At 36.5% G+C, this 11087-nt stretch overlaps 1 pseudogene; it reads left to right on the forward strand.

Moving 5' to 3' along the window:
• The first annotated feature begins 382 nt into the window (after positions 1-382).
• LOC125960553 (adenylosuccinate synthetase isozyme 2-like) lies at positions 383-1363 on the forward strand (annotated as a pseudogene).
• Positions 1364-11087: the final 9724 nt, after the last annotated feature.

Here is an 11087-nt window from a genome sequence, read left to right on the forward strand (position 1 = left end):
ACACTCTTATAAAGAATGTCCATAACCTGTAGTCATTATAGGGGAACTCATTATTTATTTATTTATTTTCAGTAAAAGGTTCACTCAGGTAGAATGTAGATAAAAATTGTTCCCAGATACTATAACACCCTTAAAGTCCAAACAGACATACAACTGACATTTTCTTGGAGTTTCATCTATTCCAGTATGTTACATGAAGAAACCAACAATTCATTAATATTCGATGAATAAGACCTATGAGGCCAAATTAAATGTTGTCTTGCTTTCAGCAGATGTTCTTTATGGCATCAGGTTGATTTAAAATTATGTTATTTAAAACAGACCTTTGAGAGCAGCCCAGTTCATGCACTCCCAGCCACCCGTGTCCCCTCCGGGCTCTCCTTGTGTCTGTGGAGCCATGGCATTCGCCAAGACCAACCTGGCGGCATCCTCCTTGCCCAACAGCAACTGCAGGTGTCCAAGGGCGCGGTCCGGAAGGAAGTGGGTGACGGTGGTGCTCGGTGTGCAGTGGGGTGACGAGGGAAAGGTGGTCGATCTGCTGATGCAGGCTGCCGACATCATGTACCGCTGCCAGGGAGAAAATAATGCTGGCCATACAGTTGTAGATTCTGTGGAGTATAACTTCCTTTTTTTTTTTTTTTTTTTTTTTGCAGTACGCAGGCCTCTCACTGTTGTGGTCTCTCCCGTTGCAGAGCACAGGCTCCAGACGCGCAGGCCTAGCCGCTCCACAGCATGTGGGATCTTCCCGGACTGGGGCACGAACCCGTGTCCCCTGCGTCGGCAGGTGGACTCAACCACTGCACCACCAGGGAAGCCCTGGAGTATAATTTTCATCTTTGACCTAGTGGTAAATCCAAATGTTACTGCATTCATTGCAAATGGTGTGGTAATTCATCTACCTGGATTGTTTGAGGAAGCAGAAAAAAAATGTTCAAAAAGGAAAAGGTCTGGAAGGCTGGGGAAAAGTCTTATTATATCTGATAGAGCTCATGTTGTATTTGATTTTCACCAAGCAGCTGATGGCATCCAGGAACAACAGAGACAAGAACAAGCAGGAAAAATTCTGGGTACCACAGAAAAGGACGCTGGCCCAGTTTATTCTTCCAAAGCTGCTCGGAGTGGACTCAGGATGTGCGATCTTGTTTCTGACTTTGGTGGCTTCTCTGAGAGGTTCAGAGTTTTGGCTAACCAGTACAAATCTATATAACTCACTCTGGAAACAGACATTGAAGGTGAATTACAAAAACTCAAGGGTTATATGGAAAGGATTAAACCAATGGTGAGAGATAGAGTTTACTTCCTCTATGAGGCTCTACATGGGCCACCAATGACCTGCATGCAGGTCTTTCATCTCCTTAGGTAGGTTTATTCCTAGGTATTTTTTTCTTTTCATTGCAATGGTAAATGGGAGTGTTTCCTTAATTTCACTTTCAGATTTTTCATCACTAGTGTATAGGAATGCAAGAGATTGTGCATTAATTTTGTATCCTTCTACTTTACCTAATTCATTGATTAGCTCTAGTAGTTTTCTGGTAGCATCTTTAGGATTCTCTATGTATAGTATCATGTCATCTGCAAACAGTGACAGCTTTACTTCTTCTTTTCTGATTTGGATTCCTTTTATTTCTTTTTCTTCTCTGATTGCTGTGGCTAAAACTTCCAAAACAATGTTGAATAACAGCAGTGAGAGTGGGCAGCCTTGTCTTGTTCCTGATCTTAGTGGAAACGGTTTCAGTTTTTCACCATTGAGAACCATGTTGGCTGTGGGTTTGTCAGATATGGCCTTTATTATGTTGAGGTAAGTTCTCCTATGCCTATTTTCTGGAGGGTTTTTATCATAAATGGGTGTTGAATTTTGTCAAAAGCTTTTTCTGCACCTACTGAGATGATCATATGGTTTTTTATATGGTGTATCACATTGAATGATTTAAGTATATTGGAGAATCCTTGCAATCTTGGGATAAACCCCACTTGATCATGGTGTATGATCCTTTTAATGTGCTGTTGGAGTCTATTTGCTAGTATTTTGTTGAGGATTTTTGCATCTATGTTCATCAGAGATATTGGCCTGTAGTTTTCTTTCTTTGTGACATCTTTGTCTGATTTTGGTATCAGGGTGACGGTGGCCTTGTAGAATGAGTTTGGGAGTGTTCCTCCCTCTGCTATATTTTGAAAGATTTTGAGAAGGACAGATGTTAGCTTTTCTCTAAATGTTGATAGTTTTTATAATGAATGGATGTTGAATTTTGCCAAATGCTTTTTCTACATCTATTGAGATGATTATATCATTTATATCTTTCATTTCATTAATGTAGTATATCACTGCATTATTTGCATATGCTAAAACATCCCTGCACACCTGGAATAAGTTCCACCTGATCATGGCATATGATTCTTTTAATGTACTTTTGAATTTGGTTTGCTAATATTCTGTTAATGACTTTTACATGTATGTTTATTGTGGATATTGGCCTAGATTTTCTTTTTCTGTAGTGTCCTTAACTTGGTTTGGTATTAATGTAATACTGGCCTCATAAAATGAGTTTGGAAGAGTTCCCTCCTCTTCAATTTATTGAAGGAGTTTGAGAAGACTTGGTATTGATTCTTCTTCAATGTTTGGTAGAGTTCACCAGCGAAGCTATCTGATCCTGTACTTTTATTAGGAAAAAGCTTCTTTAGAGCAAAAGAAATTATCAACATAATGAAAAGGCAGCCTATAAAATCACAGAACACATTTACATACCATATATCTGATAAGGGGTTGCTTTCCAAAATATATAAAGTACTCATACAAGTCAAAGGCAAGAAAAGACAAGCTGATTAAAAATCAGGCAGAGGAACTTAAGAGACATTTTTCAAAGAAGATGTACAAATGGTGAACAAGTATATGAAAAGGTGCTCAACATCACTAATCATCAGGGAAATGCAAATTAAAACCAGGAGGTATCACCTCACAACTCTTAGAATGACTATCATAAAAAAGATAAACGACAAGAGATAGCAACTATTGGTGATGATGAGGAGTAAAGGTATCCTGTGCCTTGTATTTCTATCTATAATTATAGACATCTGTATATGTCATATCCAGTTTTCCCAGCACCACTTATTGAAGAGGCTGTCTTTTCTCCATTGTATATTCTTGTAAGATTTTTATAAATTCTTTATGGCAAGATTATATTAGCCACAGGTGTGTTTTCATTAGAGTTTCATTTTAGAACTATATTAGGAACTTACTGTGTGTTTGTTTAAACTCTATTGATCACAGCATTTAAAAAATAATCTCTGTGTGGTTTCAGATAATGGAATCAATAAGAGAAAGAAAGGCCATTTCTTTCATTCCTTGACTACACATGTCTCTTCAAAGAGAATTTTCATGGTCACCTGGTAAAAGGGATTTCACTGTAAAATTGCATCAGCATAATAAGAAACATTTGTTGTTAGTATTTCTGACCCTTTGTGAGTAGGAGGCTGCAGAGTTTGAGAAAGAACAGTCCACAAGATTACCCTCATTTCTGACACCAGTTGTAAGTTCAAGGGTCTCCCAAAACCTCAAGTTCAGTAATTTGCTAGAAGGACTCACAGAACTCATTGAAAGCTGCTCTACTTGCAGTTACAGTTTATTGAAAGGAAAGGAAACAGATTAAAATCAGCCAAGAGAAGGGATGTATGGGGCAGATTCTAGGAAAGTTTCAATTGTGGAGCTTCCTGTTGTTCTCCTACCATGGAGTCATAAACAGCATTACGTTCCCAACACTGATTTGTAACAACGTGCATGGAGGATTTGTATGCAGGGAAGTTCTCCTGAGCCTTGCTGTCCAGAGTCTTCATTGCAGCTTGATCATATAAACCTGGTTGGCTGGCCACGTGGCTCACTTCAGTCTCTAACCCCTTTGTAAGCTGAGCCAATACCATGTGACCTAACACCTCCAATACATCCTAATTCACGTTGTTACATCTGGTCGACTCAAGGTTCCCAGACAGACAAGGACAATTTTTTCAGGGGTTAGAGATTACCTCCCAGGAGCCAAGCATAAAGGCTTGACCCCTCTGTTTGGGTAAGGTTAAATTATTACAAGGAGGGCACGATAATACAGCTTTGTTTTTAGCATTTACTGGATACGATTCTTGTCAGAGCACATTATCATGATGGTATACCCAACAAGTTGACAGTAAAGCAGAATTATTTTCTCTTGTGTACTCAATTAATGGTTAACTATTGCAAATCTGTGCTTTAAAAGTTTAAGAACACATTGTTTGACTTGAGAATACCACTCACAGCCAAAAACAGAGTAGTGGTGGATGAATTAAGAGTCAATCAGTCAAAGTTATACTGGCAATATGACTACGAGCCCCAAGAAAAGGAGGATCAAGGGAAACTTTGAATTAAGTGCTAATTGGATCTTTTTTTTGTTTTTTTTACATCCTGTGAAAAGGAAAAATTCTGCAAACTGTTTGAGACATCCATTCCAATATTTAGCAACAATCAAACAGTATTAACTTTCAGGTAGTTCAGCTGTCATGTAAGGTATATTCTTATCTAGACTTCATAGAAACTGTAAAATCTTCTTTTAGTATTGTCCATATAATTCTCACTAGTATTATCATTATTCCTCAAATTCTTAAAGTCAATTTAAAAATTCTCAACTCCTTTAACTTTTCATATTCAAGATAAATAAATTATAGAAAACTTACAGCTTCAAAAATCCAGTGTTTCATTGTTTCTCAAAGCAAATATTCTTTGCGGGGGGGAAAAAAAAACAAATGGGGGTGGGTGGCTTTGGTCTCTAAGAGAAAAAAAGAAAAAAATCACTACATAAATTTTGTCTAATCATTGACATTTTGGATTTAAATTACTAACTCTCCACAGGAATTTTAAGTAATGTGGGAAGAATGGCTAAAATTAGATCATATAGGAATATTTCAGTTATGCTGTTCTAGGGAACTAAATTCATATTTAAACTCAATTTTCATTACAAATGATTTTTTTATTCTATGTTACTCTTGGGGAAATTTTTGTACTCTCACTCTTTAACCTATTAATCTGTCCTAATATGATTATTTTGGGCCACTCTGAGCTGCTGAAATAATTTATTATTATGTAGGCATGTGTGTACTGTACTACTCACCATTGTAACGAACATTTTAATGTCCTTGGACAATTACAGGGTAGCTAGACACTAAGGGTGGAAGCGTATGGATTTCCATCCCCACCCTGGGTATTCTGTGGATATAATTAACTTGGAAACCCTTGAGTATTTATGCAATCAAGCAGGCAGTTATACCATCACACAGAAATACTGATACCATGATATTATGAGTCTTAAATTTACAAACTTGTCTGGACTCATATTTTAAGCTCACTTTTAGAAAAATAGTCATTTTTAGAACCATGGTCTAACCATGGTTGGAACCGTGGTCATTCATCAGAGAGACCTAAGATTTATTTAACTTGAGCCTACACAGAAACTGTGGGAGATTTCAGATAAAGAAGGCATGTGCATTGAATCAGTAAGACTGCTCCTCAGGTAGTGATCAGGCAAGATTTCTACAATGCACACTGATGAAGCACATTGTAAAGCAGTTCAGGTTCAGTCAGGTGCAAGGAACCATGTTAGTTATCTTCAAATTTATAAGGAGTGATTCTTTCATTAACTTGTGCCTCAAAGTATAGAATGGAAGACTAAAGAAGGGTCTTATTCTTTGTTCATGCTTGAAGATGTTTCTGTTGTATCTGGGCATAATTTGTTATGTAATGGTTCAGAGCAGGAACCAGAGCTGAACAGTTTAGACTTGAATCACATTCCTTGCTAATTAACTTTGTGATATTTGTACATTACTTAACAGATCTGGGTTTCAGTTCCCTCACCTATAAAATTTGAAGAATTATTGTAACTTACCTCATAGAGTTATGGTAAAACTTAAGTGAGTTAAAATATGCAATACTATTCAAATAATGCCTGAAAAAAAGTAACACGGAATATATTCAATGATTGGTAGCTATTATTATTGTTATCATTACTGGGACTCACTTCTATGTGGATTTGATCTAGATAGTGCTGCCTAAATAACGTAGAGATGATGAAACCCAAAGACATGGTCAGATTTTTTCATTATTTGGCTTGACCAAAAGGGTATTTATAAATAATTATGTACCATACTGATGGCTCATTTTTCAAAAGTGCTGTGATGTATTCCTAAAATCCTCCATTTATGGTTTATTTCCCATTCCCAGCCCCATTATTTTTTAGTGAGATACAACTGACATATAACTGTGTACGTTTAAGGTTCACAACGTGCTGATTAGATACCTTTATATATTGCAGTATGATGACCACCACAGCTTTAGCTAACACTGCCAACATTTTACATAATTCTCATTTCTTTTTTGTGGTGAGAACATTTAATCTACTGTTTTAGCAAACACTAAATTTTGTATATTTTATATATATATATATATATATATATATATATATATATATAAAATACAGCGTTTTTGACTATAATCTCTATGCTGTGCATTAGCTCTCCAGAACTAATTCATCTTCAGTTGCAAGTCTGTACTCTTTAACAATCGCTCCCCAATTCCCTCAGCTCTATTATTAAGGCACCAATTTACAAACAGTTTTTCCAAAGTCTAAGAACCTAAGCTTTAAAGTGAACAAACAGGCAAACAAATAAAATAACCATTCATGACTGGCTCTTTCAGTTGCTCTCTATATGATCTGGGTCAAATTATTTAATCTTTCTGAGCCTTGTTTATGATATTCATATATAATGACCCATTACCATGTACCTTGGATTCCTCACCTGTACATTCAAACATCTGTTACTTGATGTTATTGTTAAGACTGACATGCATTACATTCACAATAACTCTGTGAGATACTATTTTTATTTGTAATTTACAAGTGAGGAAATTTAGGCCTAATGAAGTTAGATAAATTTTTGAAGGTTATACAAACAGAAAAGGTGGAGGTGAGCTGAGGGTTTGTGTCTTAGAGTAGCAGACAAACATACATAACTCTAATTCAAGATTTTTACACTGAAGCTCCTACAGATTTGTATATTTAGACGAAAGAATACTTGCCAAAGTATTACTGTATGCTGCTCAGAATTAAAATAATGTCAGATATTTTACTGAAACTGTAAAGAGGCTTCCTGCTTTGAGGCTGTCATGTTGTGAGGAAGCCCCAAACTCGCCCAACTAAGAGAACTTATGAAGAAACCCTGATACTACATGAAAAGTGAGTGAGAGGAAGAGCACGAGAGAAAGAGACAGAAAGATGTCCAGCCAGCCTAAGTACTTCCGCTCTTAGCTGTCCCAGCTGTAGCTGATATTTGCCCACAACCATAAAAGAAACCCAAACTAGAACTACCCGACCAAACTCTTCCTATATCTCTACTCACAGAAACCACGAGAGACACTAAAATGACTGTTTCAAGCTACCAACTGTGGTGGGGCCATATTACAATGCAATGAATAGATAACTGGAATTTCATGTTTGCCAGGAAATAACATAACTTAGGACCTATTTGTAATAACCAATAAGAGATTTTATTGTATCATTTGCCCAGAAGAATGGGCCTGTTTTTTGTTTTTTGGGTTTTTCTATTTTCCTGGCCACTTGGAGTTTATTTTCCACTCGGTGCAAGGCACACAGTTAGGGGGTGTCAATAAGGCTTGCTTGTGGCTTAAATAGTAAAGAGTGGGGTTCCCTCAACTTCCCGTTTGGTGTTCTGATGTCTTGATATAAAAGAACCCAACTGCTTCTACTTGCTGCAGCCTCCCTGATCTATGGGTTGAGGTGGGAGGGCTGGGAAGGGCAGGGAAGGGCTCTGACCAGCCTATTGCCTCTGGAAACCTGGTGCATGGTAGTGGCCACACAGGACAGGGCTGGCGGTGGCTTTGCCCACCCAGCTACCAGGCTGCTTCCTCATGGCTTTCTGAACTAAGTCATAGGAGATCACGATGCCAGAGTCCTGGGGAGATTCTGAGTTCTATGGGAAGTCCAACACCAAGACCACGAACGGGAGCGTGGACTACCTAAAACAGAAGCTTGCCTTCCAGGTACCAGTGGCCTGGGGAATCTCATGCAGCATGGCAAGGACACTTGGAGGTAAGACTAGGAATTAAATCTAGTTTTCTTAAAATCTAACAACATTGAGTGCAGGCTCACTGAATTGTCTAGGTTGCTATTATAAACAAAGCTAAGGCAATTTGGTCATTTATAAATATTATGTTCTTTTTGGGGAAACCTTTTTGATAGGCAGCATAAATATATGGATCACTGGTTATCACCAGAGGCTTTGTAAAGAATGACTGTGGATATTAAAATTTATTTTTCATTGATGAAACTGGAGAAGATTAACACTTATGCACTGACTAAACACATTGTACAGCACTGTCATTTGCCTATGAATAAGGCCTAAAGATACCTTGTATCCAACTGTGCACATCTAACCCAATAACACCCTAGGTGGGATTCTGAAGAGGTCTTGCCTAGAGCTGCTTTTTGGACAATCTGTTCCACTGGACTCCAAATGGAAAATAAATACTTAAATCTTACCATCAGAATAAGCCTCTAGTGAAACTTTAATAGAAGGTCCTCTTGGAGCTCTTTGGAAGGGGAGAGGAGAAATTTGGGATGTCATCAAACTCATAAAACAATGACTTTTTTGGTATGTGCTTAATATGCTCCCTATCAAATAGATACAAGGTGTAAGAACTACGGTTGTCTTCCTTTATAACTGCATTACTAGATAACAATGAAGTGAAGACCCAACACATACTAAACCAAAAGTTAAATCTAAAGATTTATTTAAATTAAAAATATCAGCACTAAAAATTGGAGGTATCTTTTATATTTGCGGTGTGATTATGGACTCATATCAGGTTATTGATTCAATATATCTCCATTTGTTGTGATCATTATTCTTATTTTGATAATGATTACAACCTGACTACCATGAGACCTTTCAACCTGGCTCCTCGCTTTCTTGACACAACCACATTAAAATTCCTTGCTTTCTGTTAAAATGAGATATGCCAGCATTACCTGTATCCTTCCTGCCCCAAACATGAAATCAACCATTTCCTCAAGGAGAAAGTCATGGTTCGTTTCAGTGGCAAATGATAATGTAGGCAACAAAGGCATTATAACAGGTTTACACTGGTATGATGACATCTTTACTAAGTGATTTTACTATGTGGAGCTTGAAAGGTTCACATTATTTTAAACTCAGGAGTGAATTGTTCTTGGATTAGAAGAATCAATATTGTCAAAATGACTGTCCTACCCATGACAAGCTACAGATTCAATGCAATCCCTATGAAGTTACTAATGACATTTTTCACAGAACTAGAACTAAAAATGTTTTAATTTGTATGGAAACAAAAAGGACTCTAATAGCCAAAGCAGTCTTGAGAAAAATAACAAAAACAGAAAACAAACAGACCAAAAAAACAGAGTTGAAGGAATCAGGCTACCTGGCTTCAGACTATATTACAAAGCTACGGTAATCAAAACAGTATGGTACTGGCACAAAAACAAATATAGATCAATGGAACAGGATACACCCAGGATAAACGCAGAAATAAACCCATGCACCTATGATCAATTAATCAATGACAAAGGAGGCAAGAATATACAATGGAGAAAAGACAGTTGCTGCAATAAGTGATGCTGGGAAAACTGGACAGCTACATGTAAAAGAATGAAATTAGAACATTCCCTAACACTATACACAAAAATAAACTCAAAATGGATTAAAGACCTAAATGTAAGACCAGACACTATAAACCTCTTAGAGGAAAACATAGGCAGAACACTCTTTGACATAAATCACAGCAAGATCTTTTTCAATCCACCTCCTAGAGTAATGAAAATAAAAACAAAAATAAACAAATGGGATCTAATGAAACTTAAAAAGCTTTTGCACAGTAAAGGAAACCATAAACAAAATAAAAAGACAACCCTCAGAATGGGTGAAAATATTTGCAAGTGATGCAACCAGCAAGGGATTAATCTCCAAAATATGCAAACAGCTCATGCAGCTCAGTATCAAGAAAAAAATCAACCCAATCAAAAAATGGGTGGAAGATCTAAACAGACATTTCTGACACTATTAGGCAAAACAAGAATTGATTTAATGTCCTGAAAAGGCTACTACTGTGTCATTAAACTAGACTTGACTGAATATATTAATCAAGCCATGTATTTCAAAATTTTTAGATTTCTGTTTTCCATCATAGGACATCACAACATGGAAGCATGGTATATTTAGAGTTTAAAAATAACTAAAGGGCAACAAAATTGTGCAGAGTCATCAGCACTAAAATGGGAGGAGTTGAGGAAACTGAAAGTCTTATTAACAGCAACCAAAAATAAGCAGTAGTATTATCTAATGATGTAACTATTTTACTATATTTACATCTGGTTCCTTCCTTCTGTCCATCAGTTCCGTGTCCTCCATTTTTCCCCTTTTTTCTTCTCTTCTCTCAGAAGTAAATACAAATGTTTCTCAGGAATAGAGTTCTCATTTTCTCACAAAGACAACTCGGGAAAGGAGAAAAAGTTTCAGATTCCTATTCTCAGCATCTCATCTGCTACTTCAAAGTATTTATTTAAACATTTTTTCCAAACAAAGGCCTGTTTTTTTGGGGGGAGGGATTTCTTGTTGCCTACATTATGTCATTGATCTTTTTCTACAAGCTTTTTCTTTCTACAATTTTATGATGCTATTTATTAGAAGAGGAAGCAAAATAGTGTTAATTTTCCAAGTTTTCACAGCTGACTGAAACATAAAAATGAAACTATATGAAGTATTTCTAACATTTCATATTACCCTGAAATTTTCTTGTCTTTATTATTCTTTATTTTAGAAGAGTGCTCCTTTTATAAAGTAGAACAAATGATTAAATATGTGCTTGACATAATATAAAAATAATAACTATCGTTTATCAAATACTTAGTGTATGTCAAATACTGTGTAAAGCACTTTACATCTATTACCTCATTTAATTTGACAACTCCTTAAGATATATAGTATTATTATTCTCCTTTGACATTTCCATTTATCCTCCATGT

Source organism: Orcinus orca, chromosome 11, assembly GCF_937001465.1.
Source record: "Orcinus orca chromosome 11, mOrcOrc1.1, whole genome shotgun sequence".
Taxonomy (NCBI): Eukaryota; Metazoa; Chordata; class Mammalia; order Artiodactyla; family Delphinidae; genus Orcinus; species Orcinus orca.